Below are 15000 nucleotides of genomic sequence, written 5' to 3'. Positions count from 1 at the left end.
CGTAAAATATCAAATATTTACATATACTATATATCAATACCCTTACATACATACAAAATATAATATCCATATGCATATAAGCAAATTTATATATACGCGTGTGTATATATGTATGGATGTACAAACGCATACGCACATATATATTTACTGATGATTGGTATGCATTATTAGGTATGCGTAGGAAACAGTCTAATCTATAATATTTTAGTTTGTATTACACACACACACACACACACACAAGCATACACTGAACTGTATGCATGCAGAGTAATATATGTATATATATATATATATACATGTTTGCATACGGATATTTTTAAATGGCTGCATATATGTGTGTGGTTGTGTGTGTTTTGTTTGTATTGTGTGTGTCGAGCGTGTGTATGTGTATCTTTGGTGTGTTTGTCTGTCTGCTGTGTTTGTAATCAGTGATTACGTAGATACTTATGAATAAAGCCACCCGTGAATAAGGTTAATTTGCATAGAGAATGAACTGCATGGAAACAAGATTTATAAATACATACACACACACACACACACACACACACAATATATATATATATATATATATATGTATAGAGAGAGAGAGAGAGAGACAGACAGAAAGAGAGAGAGGTGTGTGTGTGCGTACGTACGCGTATGTGGTTGTGCATATATCTGTTAAAATAGCTGAGACAATCTCAAGTAATTCACCATAACAGATATAAATCTTAATAATAATAATGATAGAGATGAGAGACTCTATTCCGCATGAAATTAAATGGTCAGTTCTACCATGAAACTAAGAATTTAAAAGGGTAGGAAGTATCAAGAAGGTAGGTCAGCAAGGGAGACCAAAAAAGAAAAATACTGAAAGATTAATAGTCACTGCCCAGGATCAGGCATTGAACACTAACTCAGTCAAAAGAGATATATAGCACACCTACACAACGAATCTCTGCTGCAGAATGTGTGAGAAGAGGGTCAAAAGTGTGACTCACTTTGATAGTGCTTGTGAATGTCTTGTGCAGAAAGAGTACAAGCGCAAAGACGGCAATGTGGCGTAAAAAATTCACAGGCTACCATGCCAGATGTATGAATACGAGGTAATGGACGATTGCTACCATCATACACCAGAAAACGTAATGTACGAAAAAGGAAAGGCAAAGGAACTCTCTGGCACTTTGACTTCCAGACAAACAAGGCGTTAGAGCACTGAATGCTGGACATAGTTTCCTTTAAGAGGGGCAAACAAGAGTATCTAATAATGGACATGGCAATGGCAGAGGATCAATGTATCATCATGAAAAAAAGGAGAAAAGGTCGAAAATTATGGAGACATGGAAACTGAGACTCAAATAGAAATGATATCCCTATTGTCATCTGAGCATTGAGTTCAGAAACTTCAGAGATACCCTACAATATAGCTGTATTGCAAAATTCGGCATTGCTTGGAACAGCACGCATATTGCGTAAAGTAATGTGTATCTGAAGTACTGTTGTGACTTGACAGACAGTACAAAGCCCTGTTATTTCCTTGTATTATTTGTCATACGTTTTATTTTGACACCCCCCCCCCCACACACACACACATACTATGTGTTCCTGATGAAATTGTCAGCTTCAAAAATCTGATACAACTGTTATTTTGTTTTGAGTATTGACGACGACATGTTGGAATGAATCAAGACATTGTGTAGTAAATATATTAAATTATCAACGTATAAGGTTCGTGTGGAAACCAATACAGCAGCGAATAAGAAGGAAGTAGAAATCAGGTTCTATCGTATCTATAAGTAATTAGTTTAGTTATCTCACATCAATAATTCCCTCTTCTGAAGAAATGCATTGCATTTATACAATTAAACATTCACTTGCTACCAAATTCAATGCTATAGCAACATTATGTTCTTAAATAATGACCTAACAGGACAACATTCAATTAAATCTCATATGGAATATAAAATGTGATTATGATAATCAAACAAGAATATAGTGCGACAATAAAATTACTACTAATTATTATTAACAAGAGTCGCGAGAGTTAAAAACTTATCAAGTCCTTGTAACACTCGTCGCATTAAATACCTTTATCATTAAATACAACTGTCCAATTATTCAGTTAATAACATAAAATTGCTAGACAGAGAATTAATCTTACCTGTATTTATATAATTAAAGTTTCATGTGGTAATTGTTAAAATTCAGCAATCACATAATACACCCCCTGTAATAATATCTGTGTAATGTTTCTCTTTCCTTTCCGCATAATTAGCTATATTTAATAATAACTTATTGACGGCATAACCTGATTAACGTCAGATAAGACAAATTATTACCAAACCATGAATATATAAATAAATATCACAATACATTTTTAAAATCCTAAAACCTAAGCAATGAATCATGATTAACTTAAAAATAATTTATAATAATTCATAATTAATTATTCAAATTTAACAAAAAATAAACTAAACATACATTCATAACCTTTTTACAAAACCCCTCCCTGCATGTCCGGTGGTTCATAATTGAAACGCTTTAAAATTATAATATATTTCTTAAATATTACTAATTTAAATATGTCACTATAAATAAGAAATACACTTATATTATAAATACAGCCAAGAATCTGTTATAAAACTCATCCCATTTAACAAAAAACCAACGACCTTCGTAATTTTTTCAAGTGGATATTTTTTTTTGTGACTTTTATCTGTGCACTCCATACAATGTATATTTCCTTCCCATGGAATCGTAACTTCAGTAAACTGCATTGTATATCCATACCCAGATGCACTGTGAGTTCACGATTTTGTTTACGATTGCAATATAGACTGTAAAATGACTGTTTCTTTCATATCGACCCGAATCTTCCGTTAATTGGTATAATTTAGTTGTTTATTTCCAACCTCTCGTCTGTTTACACTCTTAACATTCTCCATTCATCCCCGCATTTAAATTATCGATACAAATCTGGCTTTCGCCTCTTTGGGTCAAGAAACTAAGTAACAGTTATGTGCCGGGATTCGATTGCACTTACAGTTCTTACACCAGTAAAATTGTAATAGTGCAATGATATTAGAAATCAATGTTTATTACTGTGACAAATGTCGTAGAATCAATAGTGCTGCGTATGAAATTCTTCAGATTTTTTTTGCTGTTTTATTTTAGATTTGTTTAGATTGATTTTACTTTCATCTGTCTGTGAATAGAAAATTCAGAAGAAAACATCCACTAGTGCTCATTATATTGATTATATATCAAATAAACAACCATTGATTTGGATTTGTGCCAAAATGAGAAATCAAAATTACATACTGAACATATATTGTATTATCATTAACCATAGATTATACAGGTCTCTTGAAATCGGTTCTAATCCCATCCTCATTAAAAAATGTCTCCAATCAGTATTGATAAAATAACTGCAATTAAATCACCAATCTGTCTTACATTTCAGGTTTCATTTGCACCTCCTTATTATTAATAATTTGTTTGCTAATTCAGTCTAAGTTTCAAAAAAAAAAATAATAAATACGCAAGATTCTTTGAGTTGAGTAAAAATGCTAAACTATGAAAATGATTTATGTCCTTTAAGTCTCGCCTATGAGCACTTCATAATACAAAAATGATGGTTTAAGTGTTAACTGAAGAAATAGTAGATTACCTAATCTGCAGACTTTGTTGATTGGCCAAACACATAATTTCTCACGAAATATTCGTTTACATGATAAGCTATAAACTACTTCTGATTTTAGAAGATACAAATGAGATCCCATATGTCTCTGAAAAGAATTCACTCCAGCTTTGATAACGCCGTATATTCTCTTCCATATTTTCAGCTCTTTTTAAGAAAGGAAGGATTTCCAATACTAGAAATTTCGTGGGGGCTAAACGTAACCGTTTGCATTCGAACAGTATAAGATTTCAATGACCTTATAACATTTAAATACCATCAGATTTCATATGACTCATTAAGTTGAGTTAAATTCACTGAGCAGAGCAATGAGAAAGAATTATCTAATTAACCTAAAATCAAACTCTTATTAATGAAGACAAAAGACTTGTTGGACGGAAATCACAGATTTCGGCAAGTCTCTACATATTAAGCTAATACACTGCATTAATCAATTTCTATTTAATTGAGCTTTCAAACACCAACGCGGTTCCATATTAGCATGTCGATTAACACTACTGAATATACAAACTTAAGTTGCAACCAGATGCGCTATCTATGAAATACTAAATGCGTGTGAGAGTGCAACAAGAAGAGGAATTTGTTAGGAATGTATCCAATGTTTTGAAAAAAGTACCACAAATAATGGACGGGGTATATATTTTATTGAGTCTCTTAAATAATAAAGGTTGATGTCGATATTTTTTTAACTAAAAGTAATCACACCCTACATTTTGTGATATTCCACTGTTTACATCCACATCACAACCCGGTTTTGTGGAATAACTGAATCTCATTAAGACGCTCGTGAAATAGCAACACTGTTTGACAGGCGTACCTGGGATTTTTTTTCCTGTGTTCAAATGTTGCCTTTCGTCCTTTAGAAGTCTCTAAAATGTCTACTAGAGTAGATTAACTCTGCCACGAGGAAATGTGAATTTTCCAGCTTTGTACAGGACAATTGAATTAAGAATTCGGTTAGATACTTTCTGAAATGTAATCTGGCGTGGGTTAAGAAAATCAATATTAACTTTAAAATATGTGGAATAACCAAACCGTGAAGAGTTGCATATATTTTCAGCCTGCATTCCGCGGCTTCAAAATTTAGGTATGAGTAGCATTCATTGAATGAGATATAATATTCGATTATATTACATTATGTCAGGCTAAACTGACAAACTGAATTCAATATCACAACAATTTTGTGACGGTAGAGTTATTATAGCGTTGTAAAATCAAATTGTGCATTCTTCATTTTATAACTAGGTAATAATATTGACCTTACACACAAGAATTATACCACTCGCTCTGTCGGACAGTTGGTCTTAAATAAAACTGGTGTTTGGACGAATGCTTTACTCATAAAAAGAAAGTATATTAACTTTTGATATATTAAATACTACATAGTTAAATGTAAAAAATACGTGAAACTAATTGAATGACTGTTTATCATCCCTAAATGCAGGAATGTTTTTTCTCGCATGTGAGTACATGTATGTAAATGCCTGTGTGCATGTATACTATATGTACGTAGACACACACACATATGTGTGCGTGTGTGTATACATATAGACATATGTATATTCATTTATATATACATATATGTATATATATGTATATACACACACACATCTATACATGTATGTATTTATGTATGTATGTATATATATATATATATATATACACACACACATCTATACATGTATGTATTTATGTATATATATATATATATATATATATATATATATATATATATATATAGAGAGAGAGAGATATGTATACATATATATATATATATATATGCACAGGCTTGACCGTGTGGTAAGAAGCTTGCTTCCCAACCATATGGTTCAGGATATAGTCCCACTGCGTGGCGCCTTGGGCACGTGTCTTCTACTATAGCTTCGAAACGACTAAAGCTTTGCGAGTAGATTTGATAGACGGAAACTGAAAGAAGCCGATGCATATATATCTATATATATTTGTTTGCATTTGCGTGAGTGTATGTGTGTGTAGCTATGTGCGCGTGTGTCAGTCGTGTTTTCCTCCCCAACGTTTGACAATCGAAGCTGGTATGTTTATATCCCCCTAACCTAGTGTTTCGGCCAAAGAGACCGACACAATAAGTATTAGTCTTACAAAGAGTAAATCCTGGGGTCGATTTCTTCAACCAAAACACTTTAAGGCACTGCTCCAGCAAGGCCGCAGTCAAATGACTGAAGAAGGTTAAAAATTGTAGAAAGAATAAGTATGTATGTATGTAAGTCATCATTCAGTTTTATTTCAAGATTTCTTGCCAATAGAGAAAGAGCCGCTTTCTAACGTAGACCCAAGGCTCCTTCATTAGAATTTCAACATCAGTAGCAGGGTATGTATGTATGTATTTATGTATATCATTATTCAGCTTATTTCAAGATTTCTTGTCGATAGAGAAAGAACTGGTTTCTAACCTAGATATGTATCTATGCATGTATGTATGTGCATACTGTATAGAAAGGTTTATAATTCAAGTCGTGGAGCACATCAATACCCTTCAGTAAGTAAATGTATGGAGGTGGATATTTTGTTTAAAAAGAGCCAAAAATTCATACATAGTAGAAAGTCTTCGTGAAACATGCTATCGGCAGACTGAAAAATCTGGTACATTTGGAATATCGCACACATTGTATCAAATTGTCAAGCCTTTCTTTTATTATACATATCTGTGTTTGCGTGTTTCTGTGTGCGTGCGCGGGGGTGGGGATTACTATGACAATCCCATTGTAAATAATGTTTCAAGTAACATAAATTTAATTGAGATCACTTGGGAAGTATCGTTCGCAAAAAAAAAAAACAAAGACCAGAAATCAATAATCAATCTGATATGAGTTTAAGCCCTCTGTGGTACAAATTTTTTTAGCAGAGTCGTGTAAATTGTAAGTGAAATTTAAAGTACATCGATTAATAGTACTGTTATAATAAGAACAATTAATGTTTATAGTAATGGATAAATTAAGGATTTCATCTTTTAAGTATTTATGCATACAAGCAGTTAAACGTTTCAGGAAACAGGGGTAATCAGTTGAAGCTGAAGATAATTAAAATAATTTATGTACAGGATTTAACTTTCTGTCAATTGTCCATCTCTTTAGCTCTTATTGGAAGCACATTTTACTGAATTACTCTGCATAAGTCTTTTAGGAATTATGAAGATGTGGTATTAATGGTAGCAGATGCGACACGTAACAACGTAAATATAAATGGTAAACATACACAAACTAATATGTATTAATAGATTGACATATAGCACAGCTAGAATATGTAATAATTGATGCGATGACTAACTTTGTATGGATTTGGTTGGTATACTACTAAGAAATAATATAAATCGAAATAGTTTAACAGACAATCATATTTTATTGGTTTCATATTTTGGCACAAGTCCAGCAATTTTGAGGAGGAGATAAGTCGATTACATCGATCCTAAAGTTCAAGTGATAATGTTTAATCGTCCCCGAACGGGACGAATACAGGAAGTTCGACCTCGAGATAATTTCATCTAAAAACGTTAAGACCTACGACATGTTGCTAAGCATGTTGCCCGGCGTGCAAACGATTTTCTCAACTCGCTGCCTTACACATGACACTATTAATGTTATTAATGCGGCAAAAAAACATTGCAGCTAAACAAAGCAAATAAACTCCCCAATAACCTACATATTATATGCAAATTTCAAGTGAATAAAGAGAAATATGGCGCGCACACAGCGGTATATACTGATATATGTGCAATTATGCACCATCATAAATATTCATAAAATTGCTGATATATTCATATATATATAATTGAATTTAAAGAGTTTAATTATATTTAACTAGATAAAATAATAAAAGGAATGAAGTATACGAAAAACACAGCTACAGCTTCTAGTAAAAGTTAGAAATCACTTTGATGTCGCCGTTCTCTACTAGACTATATTAAGTAGTTAACACGATAGTATTAATTTAAGACACGAATTAGCTCACACAAATGCATGCAAAGAGACATTACGTCGCACCTGAAAACACTCCAAATATATACATATAAATATACATAAACACACACACAGAAATTTTATATATATATATATATATATATATATATATATATACTTACATAGATATATATACAAGTTAAAATAAGAAAATGGCATAAAATTGATAAACATCAAATATTATTTAGTGATTACGAAAAAGACAGTATCTCATTTAACAACTGTTTCTGTTCGCGCTATTTTGGGCAGTGGGACTTTACCAGAAGGAAAAATAAAGAAAAAAAAAGCAAGAGAAAATGAGAAAATAAAGATAGAGCAATTGATGTTACATGCTCTCCCTCTAAAAGCAGTTTTCGACCGACTGAAAAATTTAGTTATACAATTAGAATAGTTATAGTAATTAGTGGTACATACCTATCAAGTGGGGGAGGGTACTACTGACGGATTTTTGAGAGTTATCCACGAGGTGCTGCATGTGATCCTCAGAGTGCGCTGTCAATGCTACGTTGCACGCAAACAGCATTTCTCTGATGAGAACCTGACGAACCCTGGATTTTGCTTTCAGCCTGGACAGACTAAAAATTTTACTGTCTGATCTGGTGAGAAGGTAAACATTATCAGTTGATGTTCCCAATGCGTGTATCAGCATGACTGCTAAGCACATACCAAACAGGGTGGAGCAAGTACACATCCATGCTTCACGCTGCTACATAAGTTGAATGCTTCCGAACAAGAGTCATCAAATTGAACGACGCCTTTTATATTAGCGTGTAACGATTGGATTGGAGGACAGCCAATCTTGGCAAAGATTTTAAACAGGCCGTCTCTATTAACTAGATCAATAGCCTTTGTGAGATCGATTAAGGTAATGAATAAAGCCTTTGCTCTCTGTACTACTCTTGTAGCTGTCGAAGAGAAAAAATCATATAGATGATTGATGTTCTAACAGGAAAGCATACTGAGATTCATGGTATACACTCTTGCCGATTTTCTGTAATGCATTTAGGATTACGCAGGCAAAGACCTCCCCGATGATGCTTAACACAGCATGGTGCTTCGGTAATTAAAGCTGTTGCTTCTGGCTCCTCTGTTCTTATATAAGGTGACAATGCTACTGTCCCCCATGTGTTGCTGGACTGCTCCCTCGTCCCAGCACTGACACAGTAGCTTCGGAAAGTGGCTAAGTAGAACTCTCCTAGTACACCTGATGTTCTACGATGGAATACTGTGCGAACCTGGTGCATTTCCAGTGAACAAACCACCAACTGCTCTCCTCAGTTCTTCAACGTTTTGCAGTATGTCCAGCCCCCTCCATAACAGGTAGGCTTTTCACGGTGTCCCGTGCGTTGTACGAAGTGTTTTCCTTGGCGTAGAGTTCGGACTAATGTTCAACCCATCTCACCAGCTGCTTCCTTTTTAGTCTTGATGACTCCCCTGTTCTGGATTTCAATGAATCGATCCTGTACTGAGCTGAGTCAATGGCTTTCTTAATACTCTCATACATTCCGCGAATGCTGCAAACGACAGTTGGATGCCTTCACATGGTTGTAAAATGGAGTAATTTCCACAGCATCTTGATGTATTCTGCATGTTACACCTTTTGCTGATCTGAATGCTTGCTGCGTGGCCCTGGTGAGTTGATTGTGCTTTCTATGGCAGTGCGTCTCTCCTCAATTGGCGTATAGTGCTCTTTCACACTTGCTTCAAACCAGTCTTCTGTCATTTTCCTCCTCCTCTGAAAAAAACCTTAGTGCAGCGCTGTGTATTATGCATCATTTTTGGTTGGAGACTGAGATTGCAGTAAACCAGGGAGTTGTGTATGTTACGCTCTGAAAATACCTTCAGGTGGTTGCCCTGGGTGAGGGTGTCACCAAGAGATCCTGTGTTGAGCTTTGGCCTGGAATTAGGCCTGACGGGATTCTTATATACGACACACACACACACATATATATATATATATATATATATATATATATATATATATGACAGGCTTCTTTCAATTTACGTTTACGAAATCTACTCGAAAAATTTGCTCGCTGCGAGGCTATAGTAGAAGACACCTGGTGAATTTGCAGAACCTGTAACCATGGGTTTGAGGAACAAGCTACTTAGCCATGCCTGCGACTATCTGAACAATGTCCACTTTAATCTAATGATTGTAAATAAGTTACAACCTCAACGGAATCTATGGAAATGATAAATAATTCCGCCTTTGAGAGCCGCACCGCAAAGTTTCCTGAGAAATAGGATTTAGTTCACAGCATCAAAGAAATGTTATACGTTACATATTCTTTCCCAGATGTTGAGTAACTTCCTTTTCAATGAAATTATAATTTATAAATAATGTTCTTATGAGTACGTTTATATTTCTTCTCTGTCCACCGATGAAATATTTTCATTCCATTCATCTGCTTTAAAAAATGTTTAGCTCTAAATATATTCTTTAAAATTAATGCAAATTATTTCTTTATGACTTATTATAGCTAGACTGTCTAAATTGGAATACATGTTGGATATTACACTCATCAAATATTTGAATAACATTTATATTTTCACCATAGTGCAAACTAAAATTAGATGTGACTTTAGTGGAATAATACAGTCAAAATGAAATTGTTTAATGCCACTTTCACAAAGAGAATTCGGAAGTGAGAGATAATAAATAAATATATTCATAGTTTAAAATTACGATTACTTACAAGAGAACGAAAGCACAACCTGTATGTGAACACGCACACACACATATATATATATATATATATATATATATATATATATATATATATATATATATATATATATATATATATATATAGACAGACAGACAGACAAGTATATAGATATCGTGTATACTTATACACACACACACACTCTCTCTCTCTCTCTCTCTCTCTGTATAGGTACGCAAATACCAATACATACGCAAATACACACGCACAAGCGAGTAAACTACTACACAAACTAGCCACATAACAAACATGGCATCGATTAAACATTCGGAAATACGCTTCAACTCACACGTGCGTATAATGACATTCATTAACAGCAGAAGTAGCGATAGTTCTCTAGGCAACTAATCGTATAACTGATTGAATGGTAAGAGTTCCTCAAGGAAATCATAGAATTAATTATAACCATACATTACTGCTATTCATACTGACATCGATCTGTGGCAAGCAAACATGTATGTAAGCAACGGAAACATACTAACTAGATATCTATAACTAAAGGTGTAAATGTTATGGCATAAATGTATCAAAGAACAGGTTCACAATATCTGACAACCTTTTCACTTCCTGTTGTAATAATAGAATTATAGAGTTACGAAGTTAACGCTATTTCCCTAGTACTCTTCTACTACAGATCAAGATCTGTATAAATCAGTGATCTCTCTTCATCATGCTTTCTCAGCTATGTCCAGAAAAATCCATATAAAGATGTTGCCTGCACAAACATACATATGCTGGATGCTAATGAACATTCTCGCGTATATATGAGGTCGATAGGAGAATTTAAGCGAGTTTCGATATTTTAATCACTGTTTACACAAACTATTTCGAACATCCATTCGTCCATCATCTAAAACCGCTTTACTATGACGATTATTCTGCAGAATAAATTGTCTTTTTCAACAGTAAAACTAATTCACATTAAAATACGTGTATATGTATGTGTGCATATATATATATATATATATATACAAATAGTAAATGAGTATATGCATATATACGTACACGTATGTGCATACCGACATCCACCTGTATGTATAGGTGCATATCTGGGTACAGGACATTGCAAACAAACGTAGACGAGAACGCACGAGCCACATAGAGAACATTCTACTTCATCAGCTACCCACGTTTTAACACCGGCGTTTCGACGAGCTTGGGCAGGACGCATCGTTAAAACGGCTCGTCCCATGGATCGCAGATTAAATTTGTATAGGCAAATTAAATCTAGCCATGGAGGAATGTAGTGGCGGACAAAAAACAAGACAGGAAAACAAACAGAAAAGGCTTTACGGCCAGACGAGAAAAATTGTGTGTGTATGAACGCGATGAGGCACGAACTTGAGAGGGACAAAGTGGTGCGTGCGTTGCTTGGCGAAAGCCAAGGAAGGAAAGGATTATTGACCGGAAGCATGTGACCATGCCGGTAGAGAGAGTGGTAGAGGGAGAAACAAAGCGAGGAAGTAGAAGAATAGGTTAGCAACAGGGGAAAAGAGAAAGAGAGGGGGAAAAAGAGATACGTAGTAGTAAAGAGGAAGAACGAGAGGGGGTATGTATATATATATATATATATATATACACATATAAAGAAGCCCGTCGTATATATATATATATATATATATAAAGAAGCCCGTCGTGTATATATATGTGTGTGTGTGTGTGTGTGTGTGTGTGTGTGTGTGTTTGTCCCCCCAACATTGCTTGACAACCGATGCTGGTATGTTTAGGTCCCCGTAACTTAGCGGATCGGCAAAAAGAGACCGAATAGAATAAGTACTAGGCTTCCAAAGAATAATAAGTCCTGGGGTCGATATGCTCGACTAAAGGTAGTGCTCCAGCATGGCCGCAGTCAAATGACTGAAACAAGTAAAAGATATATATATATATATATATATGTATATATATATATATATATATATATTTACATATATATATATATAATATAATATAGGATAACATCTTTATAAGAATTTATGAAGTAGTCAGCGTGAAAAAAACCCATAAGGAAAAAAAAACATCGTTTTTTTTTCATAAATATATATAATAATTTATGTAAGGGCATTAACTATATAGTAATGCCTCACGCTTAGAGGGACTAAAAAAGTCAAAAACATTTTTGTTAGTCTTTGACTTTTTAGTCCCCCTAAGCGTGAGGCATTACTATATAGTTAATGCCCTTATATAAATTATTATATTTACATATATATGTATAGATATAAATATAAACATACATACATGTATATATATACATATAAATATATGAATAAAGATATGTACATTATATATATATATATATATATATATATATATATATACACACACACACACACATGTATATACATTATGTGTACATGTAGATGTGCTTCTGTTCGTAAGTGTAGACATGTGGAATGATTTGGAAACTTGGTTATATAATTAACTGTGTCTCCTACTCTCGATCAGTTAGGCTTCACAGAAAATGATAACCATACCGATTTATGGAAGTCATAATCAAAACTTATTTATGTGCCTGTGAAATATGTAAATCATTGCAGTGGTTCACTGTGTAATATTTGCTAATGCTCATATTTTGACGTCAAGCATACGTCTAGGTTCACATATCATGCCATGTATGCACACAAATGTACACTTATTTATGTATGCATAAAGACAAGCCTAGTAACAAACAAATATACGTATATCTACACAAATTCTACACACAGTGTCTCTCTCTCTCTCTCACGTCCAGAACACCCACACACATATATTAATCTACACATGCATTTATACCAATTGATGATATCAAATTCCAGTTAAATATACTTTTCCGTGTCTGAGAGCAAGCCTATGTTTGTTTGGTTTGTATGTATCTGAGTAGGAATGCGAGCGTACCTGCATATTAACAAATATGCATACACTTTATTGAATTAGTCTCAGACACGGAAAAAGTTTAATTTACTGGAATTTGAGAGCATATGTAAATTGATGTATATGTGTTGGTGTATATACAAACATATACATACATATATATGAATATATGTATATATATATAAACACAAAAATACACACCTGTACAGTTATACCTTCATTCTCTACTTTAGAAGTAACGTGTCTCAAGAAATATCCTATATATCACAACGGTAACAACAGAAATGCACCAACTACAATATCTACATACATGGGATATACAGCAAACCAGTCCAAGACATGATACCATCAACTCACGCACACTTTTCGCAACTCAAACGGAAAAAAATGATACGTCACTATCCAAACATATAAAGGAAATAAATTCGTAAAACACGTGTTTAACATCAAGAGGAAAATACTTTCACACGCACAACTGTTCCAAGATGATAAATTCTAGCAAATCATATCATATTCTATCATTCATGGATCAAATTCTAAACAGAAACTCCGAACTAGTTCCTTCATGCAGGCTTAAATTCTTCGAAGCACTAAAACCTCCAGCTAAACTTCTTAATATCTACGTAACTTTCCCCGATCCTACTACACTATAAAATGGAAAACACCTCACAGCTTCACATTTTACATGAAAGAAGCACTCTAGAAATTATTTATCTCTTACTAAAATTCTCAGAACAGATTTTGTAACAAAACTACATAAGGCTTCATACACATACAAAAAATGCCTACTTGTATGCATCAAACGGAAAAAAAAAAACTTTTCCTTTATCTATCGTTTTAATCATATTTGTGCTTCCATTCGGACACATGAATATAAACACTCTTGTAATACCAGCATCACAGCCATGACCTGCATGAGTAATAACCCCAACCTTACGAATGGAAACAATAAATATCCTAAATAACAACCAGAAGAAAAGAAACAAACAGACTAAACTTACCATATGTCTACATCCTTTTGAAACACTAAAGTTGACACATCCACTTATTGAGGGCTTAAATACTTGGTTTTGTTATTTTGGCCTGTATATTGCTAAAGCAAAATGAATAAACCAAATACCAAAAGCAACAGACATACTGTCACACGTTGTGTCCACCCAACAAAGGAGAAACAACTACAGGCTTGTACACGGAGTTCTACGCGCATGAATGAATTCTAAACAATGACATAGATCCAAATTTAATCAATTCAAGTTCTTCCCACACATCTTCCCATAACAACCAATCATGAAAACTATTAATAAACACCCCCACCCAATCCCATTCACCCAAACAGGATTTTAACTCAACAGGGATTACACAAAGTCAAAATTAGCTCTAATGCACTGCAGGCTGATGATAGTGACCTCAAAGTTTCGGCCAGCTAAACTATCAACAACATATATTTCGTAACCTACAAAAGTATAGAGTCACCCATCAGAATAAAGCAAAACTGTTATTATAATTAAGTATAAACCACACACACACACACATTAAATAAAATCATAGTCGTATTTTCCATACAGTATAAGCGACTGTGTGTGTGTGTGTATATATATATTTATGTGTTTCTATACATACATACATGCGTATATACGTACGTACGTACATACATGGAGAGGGATCTGTGTGTATATGTACATACATATTTATATGTATAATAATATGAATTTATGTGTCTGCCTTTATACAGAGAAACACACACACACACGTG

General features: G+C 33.9%; 1 protein-coding gene and 1 long non-coding RNA gene across 6 annotated transcripts in view; both read right to left on the bottom strand.

Annotated features, from left to right (window-relative positions):
* The window catches only part of LOC106881655 (uncharacterized), a 261665-nt gene that overhangs the window by 178472 nt on the left and 68193 nt on the right, over window positions 1–15000 (bottom strand). The window lies entirely within an intron of this gene.
* The window catches only part of LOC149133141 (uncharacterized), a 2789-nt gene continuing 2723 nt past the window's right edge, over window positions 14935–15000 (bottom strand). The window contains exon 2 of the long non-coding RNA XR_016243903.1: window positions 14935–15000. This exon is cut by the window's right edge and continues 791 nt beyond it. This is a non-coding gene — a long non-coding RNA (uncharacterized LOC149133141).

Source organism: Octopus bimaculoides, chromosome 12 (assembly GCF_046866305.1).
Source record: "Octopus bimaculoides isolate indiv1 chromosome 12, ASM4686630v1, whole genome shotgun sequence".
Taxonomy (NCBI): domain Eukaryota; kingdom Metazoa; phylum Mollusca; class Cephalopoda; order Octopoda; family Octopodidae; genus Octopus; species Octopus bimaculoides.
This window is presented reverse-complemented; position numbering and strand designations above follow the sequence as displayed.